At 41.0% G+C, this 9905-nt stretch overlaps 1 pseudogene; it reads left to right on the top strand.

The window, feature by feature from the left end:
* The first annotated feature begins 470 nt into the window (after positions 1-470).
* Positions 471-920, top strand: LOC124982082 (60S ribosomal protein L17-like; annotated as a pseudogene).
* The last annotated feature ends 8985 nt before the right edge of the window (positions 921-9905 follow it).

Raw genomic sequence — 9905 nt, 5'->3', positions numbered from 1 at the left:
GAGGTAATCTGTGATAATGGTTTGCTATTCACTTGATTCAGAAAAACCCACAAGATCATGCAAATCAAAAGGCTCAAATCTTTGTGTTCACTTAAGAAAAAAAAAAAAAACTGTTGCAGTTTAGATCTTGACCCCAATAGCTCATGTGTCAAAAGGTTGGTTCCCAGCTGATGGTACTACTGGGAAGTGGTAGAACCAAAAAGGAAGGGCCTAGCGGGAGAAAGTATGCCCTTAAAAAGGATATTGGAACTCTGGACCCTTCTCCTCTCTCTTTGCCACCTGGCCATCATGAGGTGAGCAGCCTCCTCCGCCACATGCTCAGACCCCCATGACAGCCAATAAAATGGACTGAAACCTCTGAAATGATGAGCCAAAATAAATCTTTCCTTGTCTAAGTTGATTTATCTCAGGTATTTTGATACATCAACAGAAAGGTGACTAACACAAAAGTCCATGAAATTATGCAGGCCATCAGGCATATGCATATCCAAATAGCAACCAAACATCTAAAAGACATGACTTTGAAGAAGTAACGTGGGGCATTTCATCCTTATGCTGGTGGAGTTTGTAGGTGGGCTCAGGTCAGAGAGTGAGGCTAAACATAAGGTGGGTGGCCCAAAATGAGTGCTGAATGTCTACCATGCGTGCTTCGAAACTCAGAGAGTAATGCTGCACTTCAGAGTTTAGATGTAGTATCTCTGGGCAACGAGCATATCCAGGGAACAAAACATCCAAGATGCCATGCCATCCTTGACAGAGCTCACGGCCAGATCACCCTGTGCATGAGCTTCCTCTGCCACATGGAGATGATCCTTGCTGAAAAGGAACAAATTGCTCCTAAAGCAGAAGAGGAGATTGCACAGAAGAAAGAGTTATCCCACAAGAAACTGAAGAAACCAAAACTGATGGCATGGGAATAAATTCAACGTAAAATAAATGCAAATAAATATTTTAGAAAATAACCTGGATTGACTATTTACCATGTACCAGAAACTATGCTGGGCATTGGGGATATAAAAATTAACAAAACCATTTCGAATTGACCTCCAGGAATTCACAATAATGAACAATAATGTGAATAAATGAGAAACAATGATGAGAAACAATAATGTGAATAAAAAATTCAGTTGTATGATATCCTAGTGATGTGTGAGTTTCTGAGAAATTCTAACATGTAACATAGAGAATTCTGAAATGAGACCACATTTGAATCCCAGTTCTGCCATTTAGCAGGTATCTGCCTTTATAACCTGTTTCCCTACCTGTACAACAGGGATGATAATAATATTTAGTGAAGTTGTTGTAAGATTGAGGTCATTTATGTAGAGAATTTTCAAGAATACTTAATCATACTAAACACTACCTATGAATTAGCTATCATTTTTGTTATCAGTGCTAGTATTACCCTCATGATCTTAGTAGAATATGCAATTCTAAACTGAATGAAGAAAAGGAAGTTGCTATGTCTTTTATCAATAAAATAGATAGGTGCTTGGATAAAGGGCATTGTTAACTCCATAAATACATGCAAGCATCATTTTTACAAAGAAATGGTTGGTTTTTCCAATCATTAAATCAATAGCATGTGTGGGAAGATAAATATTTTAAATCTAAAGTCTAATTAATGCATGTCTAAATAGAAGTCAACTTACTTAAAAACCAAAATATAATTTGAAGTTAAAATTTGCTTCTTCTCCACACACCCACCCACACATACATACAAAAATCAACAAAAATGTGTGTACAAATTAGCTAACCTGAGCTAGGTTTCAAAAATTCTGCTTAGCAATTTCTATGTAGTTTCACAAGCCTGAGCTCTAACCACCTTGAACTAGGGAAATAACAATGCCTGGGTACTATACCATTTCCTTACCTCCTGACTTTGGCTTGTTCAGGTGATGTGCTTCAGCCAATAGGAAGAGGTAGAAATGATGTGCCAGCAACTAGCTCAGAAAGAAGCTGTGCTTGTTTCTGCTTACTTTTTCATACCTCTATTGCATCATGGGAAAAAAAAAATCCTGACTGTCTCTGCTTAACAGCTTGTTCCAAGGGCAAGAGAAACTTACAGAATGGAATCACCCCAGGAAGATGCCTCAACCCATCCCAGACCCAATCCTCGGAAGAATGCACAAGGTAGCCCACCCACAGTTGGCTCCTGAGCAAGCCCAGAAGAGATGGGCAGAGCCACCCAGCAAAGCTGAGCCTTGGTCAACTGACCCTTTTTGGGTTCCCTCCTTTGGGAATTGTGCTATCTTACTAAAATATTTTATTTACTTGTCATAAGCCATTGAATTTGGAAGTACTTTATTAAACAATAAAAGCTAACTCAGATAGTCAGAATGTTTTCAATTTTAAATAACACAACATCCGACTCTAATTGGCTTCAGTTTTTAAAAATGTATTGTTTCGCCAAACTGAAAAGGCCAGCGATGTTCCCAGCTTCAGGTACAGATTGATCTGGAGGTTCAGCATGTCCTCTGAATCTTTCTTAATTTCTCTGCATGGATCTGGCCTTTGGAGTCCTTTATATGTCAACTTTGTCCTCCCACAAAACCACCTTCATGGTGTAAAAATGACTGTAGAAATTCTGGGCCTGCTTTCTGCCTACTTCACTTTGCATATTTCATGTGGAAAGGGAAAGAGGGCCTTTATCCCAGCGTTCCAAACAGGAGTCCTGAGATTCCCTCTGATATTAGACCCCTGTTTCCCTATGAGCCAACGTGACCAGGAGAAAGGCTGTGACCGATTCATCCTGAGTCATGGGTTCCCAGCCTGAAGCTAAAAGGGTTGAAGTCAAATTCACCAAATTCCATGAATTTTTTTCCCAATATCAGGGTCTTTTGGCTAAGGATAAAAGGGAAAGGAAATATGGAAGAAGCAATGCACAGTTTGTGCGATACACCGTCTTTTTTGTAGGGCATTATCACATCTTTCTCACGTTGCGTCTCATATTCAAAGCCTCAGATTGTTACACCTGCTAATATCCTTTTATTAACATCTATAAATGCCATTTACTTGAATTAACTGTATACACTCAGAGGTCTGAAGATTTTTTAAGATAAATAAGAGTGTAAAGAGACAAGAAAACAAAAGAAGTTATAATGCCACCATTTATTCCCCAGTAACTAGAAACAGCTTCTATTGGAAATCTCAGTGCCACCTGCTTTGCATCTGCTCGGCCAACTGAGAAATGCAGGTCTGGCAAAGAGAGAAAATCCATTTTAAGTAGATCTGTGACAATACAGGGCAAGAAGGTCTTGAAATCCACCAAGGGTTTTAATCAATAAGACTGACAGCACAGAGCATGCCAGAAGCCAGGAATAGACAAGTTTGTAAAAAGCATTCAAGCAACAGCTCAAGCTGTAAGGTTCTGGCGACAAACTAGGGCCAGTGAGGCGGAGGCACATACCTCCGTTTCTCCTCTGATCTGAGAAGGGTGAGGGAGGGAAGGGCTGATCTCAGGGAGGGTTTGGGTTTGGTCCTTTTAGATTCCAACTTTGCGAATCAGGGAGGAATTCTAAAACCCATTGTCTAATTTCAAAAAGTTGGTTTTGAAAAACATGACAAGTCTTTTCTTTTTGTTACCTAATTCTCAGCTGCAAACTGAAGCTTCTAGAGAGTGCATGCTTCATAAAAGGCAAAGGGACTTAATTAAATTTTGCATGCCGCTTCTAAGTGGATTGCTGGGGTATACCAGGATTAATTAGTTTCGTGTTGTTAATTCAATTCAAAGGTTGCTGATAAACTAAGACCATCAAACTCCATTAGGAGAAACAAAAACTTCTTAATTATGACAGCATCTTTGGGGTTGTGGATAAGTTCTGTGAGCAGGTTCAAGTTTCATCCTGGTTTTCTAGGACTTGCGATGGAGCCCCAGCAATGGATCAGATCACCCTCGGTGATTAAAAGCACTTTTCACCAGATTTTTAACTTTTCAAATTTGGAAATCAACCCTAGGTTTCAAGGATTCTTTTCGCCATTTTGAATGTGAAATTCTACTTTTCAAAATCACTCCAGCTTTTTGGTCGGCATGCAAGCACAAGGTTATTGAATATGTTTTTACCTAAACTCCCTGCCCCAAAACTTCATCGTACCATCACAATCGTAGCACCAGTTTCCTGTATGTGTGAAAAAAAAATCTTGTATTACCAAGATATGTTATGAAGTACAGAGAATGTTGAAAATGGGACCGACTACTTGGTCATGCAAATAACTGCTTCTCTCTTCCTCACCCCAACTTAACCCCAACTTTGAACAAAAACACCACAATCATGCAAGCATGTGCCTGTGTTCATTCATGTGCATACACACAAACCCACACACACACATACATACTGGCTTACCTCTGGCTTGGACGCACACATATACTGTGGTTTGGGATCTAGTCAGTTTTTTGCAGCTTGCCCTGTTGAGTCCCTTTAACATCTTTTCCTAGCAAGTACAAGGGACTATGCTGCATCTGTAACCCCCCACCAGAATAGGCATGCATTTACACACACACACACACACACACACACACACACACACATACACACACACTTCAACTAATTCCTTCTTGTTAGACTTTTTTTTCTGAATGACAGGAGTGTCTCATTCACAGTTTTATCACTCAACACTTGGCACACAGAAGGAGTTTAATGTGTATTTTTTGAATGAATAAAGGTCAGCATCGTTGTAGAATTAGCCCTGGAACCTCTGGGTATGGTTCCAGCCCAGGTCTCTATTAACTGTCTCCTAAACGTCCCTATCCACACAGCCTGGCATCTCTGTGGGAGGGGGAGCTCCTAGCAACTCCTCTGACTGACTTTTAGCTGCTTGCCAATGACCATTCCTCCCTTTCCCTTGTGAAATAACACTTGGGTTTTAACTGAAAATACTTAGGTGGAGTGGGGTTGGGTGAACATTTTCTGTACTCTAGCTAAGCCAGCTATTGAGTAAGTTATGGGCATTAAAACCTAAAAGTCAAAGCTGTGTGGGATTTCTGGAAAGTCTTCTTAAAAGGAAAAATATATGCTTCTTCATCAATCCTTCCTCCCTCCTGCTACTTAAGATATGGAAGTAATGGTTGGTTCTTTAATAGCTATTTTGGTCCATGAGGCAAAAAGCTAAATATAAAAATAATCTGTGTTTCTGACACTTTTCTGGAGTCCCTACTCAAGCGACATCACACTCTCAGTTATTGCCAAATTCCTTTTATGTGAGAGAAAAGAAATAGATCTCAGTAAAGTCCTTGTTATTTGGGGCATTTTTAAACATAACTACTTGACCAAATCCTAATGTCATGACCAGTACAGCCAGAGACTTTCTATCCTGAAACACAGCTGTGGTGATCGGGTTCTGTGCCCTGTCCTGGGCAAGCCGTGGAGCAGGTGAGGAAGCCAGGTTTGGTCTGGATTACCAATTTTATTCCACATTTTTTCCATGCATACTTTTTCACTGAAGAGTGAACTCACACCTTCCCACCAATCTCCTGTCAGCTTTAATCAATCACTGAACTCTGAAAGACATCACGAAATATGTTACATTTATTTAAACATATATCCTAGACTTCAAGCTCCTCCAGGGCAGGAAACAAGTTGCTTGTGTGTATTTCTCCCATTACCCATTCAATAACGTAACAGACGAATGAAATGCCATGCATTGGTATTTTAATGCTAATATTATTAAGTATATTCTGAATACTACCCAGGAAAGGGGAATATGTTGGTTTCATTTTTTTTTAACTTTGTAACAGAAAACTTCAAAAATAAGAAGACTAATTCTCCAGGGATTATTATTTTATAGGATGCCCAAAATCGTTCTCCCCTTCCTTTATTCTCTTACCCTCTTCTATTTTTCTCTGTAGCACTTTCCGTGACCTGACATTTCATTTATGTATGGCTGTATTTATTTACCACTTGTCTTCTTTTCCTCTGGAACAAAAGCTCCATGAGAGTTTGAACTTGGTGAGGGCTTAATAAATATTTGTCAAACAAATTCATTTTTCTTTGAGCATGAATGCAAGGTTAAGCCAGGAGTGCTTGGTCTGCTAAAATTAACAACAAAAAAAATTTACATGCTCAAGATGAAAGGCATTGCATGTGAATAACTACCTTGCCACAGGAAGGTCAAAAGTCACTCCAGCTGATTGGGGTTTGGTAACTTAAAAGACAGGCCTATCTTAGACATATTCCTGTTAACTTTTTAGCAGCAGAGGTCCCTGTTTCAAAGTCCAAAGTTATACGACATCATGACCACCTCATGTAGGACTGTGACCACGCAGAGCTAGAACAACTGTTCAACGTGCACAGAGGCTGGTGGTGGCCCTGCATGGACAGGAGCACAGGAGGCAGATGGACTCCATTGCTCCGCCAGAGCAGGGAGGAGGAGCCCTATCCCCTGGGCTCCCACCTCATCATCTCCCTGTGCTCCCGTAGGCATCTCTGGGGAGGCTGGGCTTCATGGAAAGTCCTTTGAAAACCACATTATTCGATGCCTCTAGGGAGACTTCCAGCTCCAACCATTGTCAATCAGGTGGGACTTCCTGTCTAAAATGACGGAGGCCTAAGGAGGTGTGAAGTTCTGGTGGAAGTTGATGTACACTGATTTCACAGAGAAGCAAGACAGGGACCCTGGCAGTAAGCATCTGTAAGCACTTAGATTATAATGGAACCAGGGACAATAAGCAGTCTGGATTTTGAGATTGAATCAAGCTGAGGAAACCTAATTGCTTTTTTTTTTTTTTCTTTTTCTCTTTTTAAAGGAGTGGGAATTGCATGATTAATAAGAGAGAGAGAAAATGAAGATGTAACACAACCTAATTTTGGTAAAGTACTTAATACAGTCTCTAATAAAGTCTTACTTGCAAAATGAATTCAAATTGGATTGGATTTGGACTCCAGCATTCTCTTCTGGCTGAACGCTGAGGCGGGTGGTGCAGGAACTGAGGATAGATGCGATGTGTCACACGACAGTGGCGTCTGGTGGCCCTGCCCCAGGAATCAATGAAGCTCTAGTGTTAGTTAACAGCTTCATTAATGATCTACATGATGAGACAAAAGAGTATCTTTAATGACTGTTATTGAGAAACTGGGGAGATGTCGCGAGTTCTCCTCTCGACTGAGGTTTGCAGCAAGAAAATAGATATGCAGAAACAACAGGGAAGAAGCATCTTAGAACCTGATATTTTAAGGAAAATGGTTTGCAAGATGTTGAGGAAATGTGTTTCTCAGGTCTTATAAAACAGCATTCTTAAAGATTTGATTAAAACAACCATTCAACTTAACCATAAAACAAAATGCTAGCCTAGGACAATTCCAACAAAACAAATATAAATATGTAACCACAGGGCATTATAAAGTAGCAGTTAGCTAAAAGTCACATCTTTCAGTTCCTTTTTTTTTTTTTTTCTTGGCATGTTAGGAACTCTGGTAGAGGATTGGCAGGAGAAATAACAGATTTAATTTTTGAAGAGGTGGGGGTGGTATCAGCAGAAAGAAGTTATATTCATAAATATCCCCTTTCCTAAGAAAAGAATTTCAGGGGCCTCTAGATATTTTTCAGATTAAGAGAAAAAAGAGATCTAGGAACTGATGATTTCAAGTTTATTACTCTTTTTCCACCCTCCCACTCCCATCTCATAACATATCAAGACAGAGAAAGTCAACCTGCTTAACCAATGTTAACCAACTCCATGGTTAAAATCGCTCATTGAGGATTTCGTTGTTGTTGTCTGTTGGTTGGTTGGTTGGTGATTTCTACGTAACAGGATGACAACCAGTCCCTAACCCAGGAAGAACACATTCTGGTAGAGAAAGAGCCAAAAACATACCATGGAAAGGAACACGTGCTCAAATCTCCACAGGATGAGGGAGGCTGGGGATAACAGAAGTCTTCATGGAGGAGAAACTGACTTGAAGACTCAAGAATCAGACAAGGGGATGATGGGGAGGGGGAGCAGGAGGAGCAAGTGATCAGACCAAGATGGTAGAAGGTACCACAGTATGACTAACTTTAAGTTATTCGAGCTCTTATCTTATTCATGCCAGAAATCACTGGAGAATTGGGGGTTGGAAGATGATATTATTTTAAGTCTCCTAACAGTTTCTCTCTCCTTCCTTTTTCCTCCTACAGTCCGGTGTCAGCCCAGCTGTCAGTTTCATCTTGTTAAAATGTAACTCAGATCATGACATCTGCTCAGAACCTCCAAAGGCTTCACATCTCAGAGGAAGAAGTCCGGGTCCTTGATATGACAGACAGTTCCACCTGCTCCAGCTCCCAGTAGCTCTCTTAACTTTTCTGGCTCCTGCTCTGTGCCTTTTGTCTATTCCATTCCACTCTGACCACTGGAAAATACCAGGCGCAGGTCCACCTTTGTATCTGTTCTAGCTCTTAATCACACTTGTCCCCAAGAAGCTTCATGTTTCACCACTTGATCCTCTTGAGACCCCACCCTAATGCTTTCCCTAACTGCCCTTTCTAAAATTTCATCTCCCTCTCGGCAACATGCCTATCCACCTTCCTTGCGTTGCTTATACACTCCACTCTCAAATAGGCTGTATAACTTAGGTATTTCATTTTTTGTCTTCTGTCACTGGAAGATGAGATCTTGAGGGTAGGACTTATTTTTTCCCCTGCTGGTATATTTGTTCATTCAATGACAGTAGTTCTGAATCTTTGTTGTTGTTGTTTTTTTTTTTTCAGGTCAGGATTTTTTTTGCTTGTTTTACTACTATGAGCCCCTCAAGTTCCTGCACATAGTTGATTCTAAGTAAATATTTGTTGAGTAAAGAATGAATGAAACTGGGTGCGGTGGCACACACCTATAATTCCAGTGACCCAGGAGGCTGAGGCAGGAGGATCGCAAGCACAAAGCCAGCCTCAGCAACTCAGCAAGGCCCTAACCAACTTACTGAGATCTTATCTCAAAATGTAAGTAAGAAGGGCTGGGGATATGGCTCAGTGGCAAAGCACCCCTGGTTCAGTTTTTGGTACCAAAAGAAAGGAAAAAAAAAAAAAAAAGAGTGATGAACAAATACTGGATCCGATGAACAAGGCTACAGAGAGACCTGCCAGGTGGCTCTTGCTGTCATTTGGGAACCCTAAACAAGAGCATCATCCATGGAGGGAGAAAAGTGGTCGCTGGTACCAGAGATCTTGGGAGTGCAGCATCAACAGAAATTGTATTGGTACAGGGATGAAGACACTAGCAACCACTCAGGAAAAATGATTCCCAGCTTTGGGCTAAGGTAACTAGGTGGATGGTGATTATATTTGTCCAGATAGGGAACATGGTAGAGCAGGAAAGAAAAGAGAATACTACAGACTCGGGTTCTGACATGCTGAGTTTGAACTCTCTGATGGAAATTTGACTGGATCTAAAAGTTAGCTGTTAGAGGCCCATGCCTTGGAAAGAGAGTAGGAAGTACCAGTCTTTGTTTTCCTCCAGGGTCTTCTCTATGCAGATTAAATTCCACATGAAGCTATTCTGGCTCCCTGCAGCCAGTTCTGAGTTGCAAAAAGTAGCAAAGCCACCCAGAGCACCAATAAAGGAAAAACTGTTTTTCTCTATTCACGACACTTCTGACACCAAGTATGTGGGTTTTCCACCTCAAGCCACCCTCCAATTCTCTAAGAGCACCACTTGGGTGTCCTACAGCTTAACTCAATTGTGATGTAAACTGCCTAGAGTGAGTGCAGCCCCTGCATGCTAAGGCTCAGTCCCACAAGACTGCCCCCTCCTTCAGTTACCAATAGCAAGTCCCAGGTTTGTCACCTGTACCCCGAACCAACTGCCTATAAACGGGGTTTCTGTAACAGTGGCTGCTCCTTTGGGAGACGTCTTTGGCAGAGTTACTTCTGCTTCCCTTCCCTTTGCCTGCCATTCTAGATTTCAGAGAAAAGTCAGACCTAAATGGTTTAAATGT

This window comes from Sciurus carolinensis, chromosome 4, assembly GCF_902686445.1.
Source record: "Sciurus carolinensis chromosome 4, mSciCar1.2, whole genome shotgun sequence".
Lineage (NCBI taxonomy): Eukaryota > Metazoa > Chordata > Mammalia > Rodentia > Sciuridae > Sciurus > Sciurus carolinensis.
The sequence above is the reverse complement of the archived record's forward strand: the minus strand, read 5'-3'. Positions and strand labels throughout refer to the sequence as shown.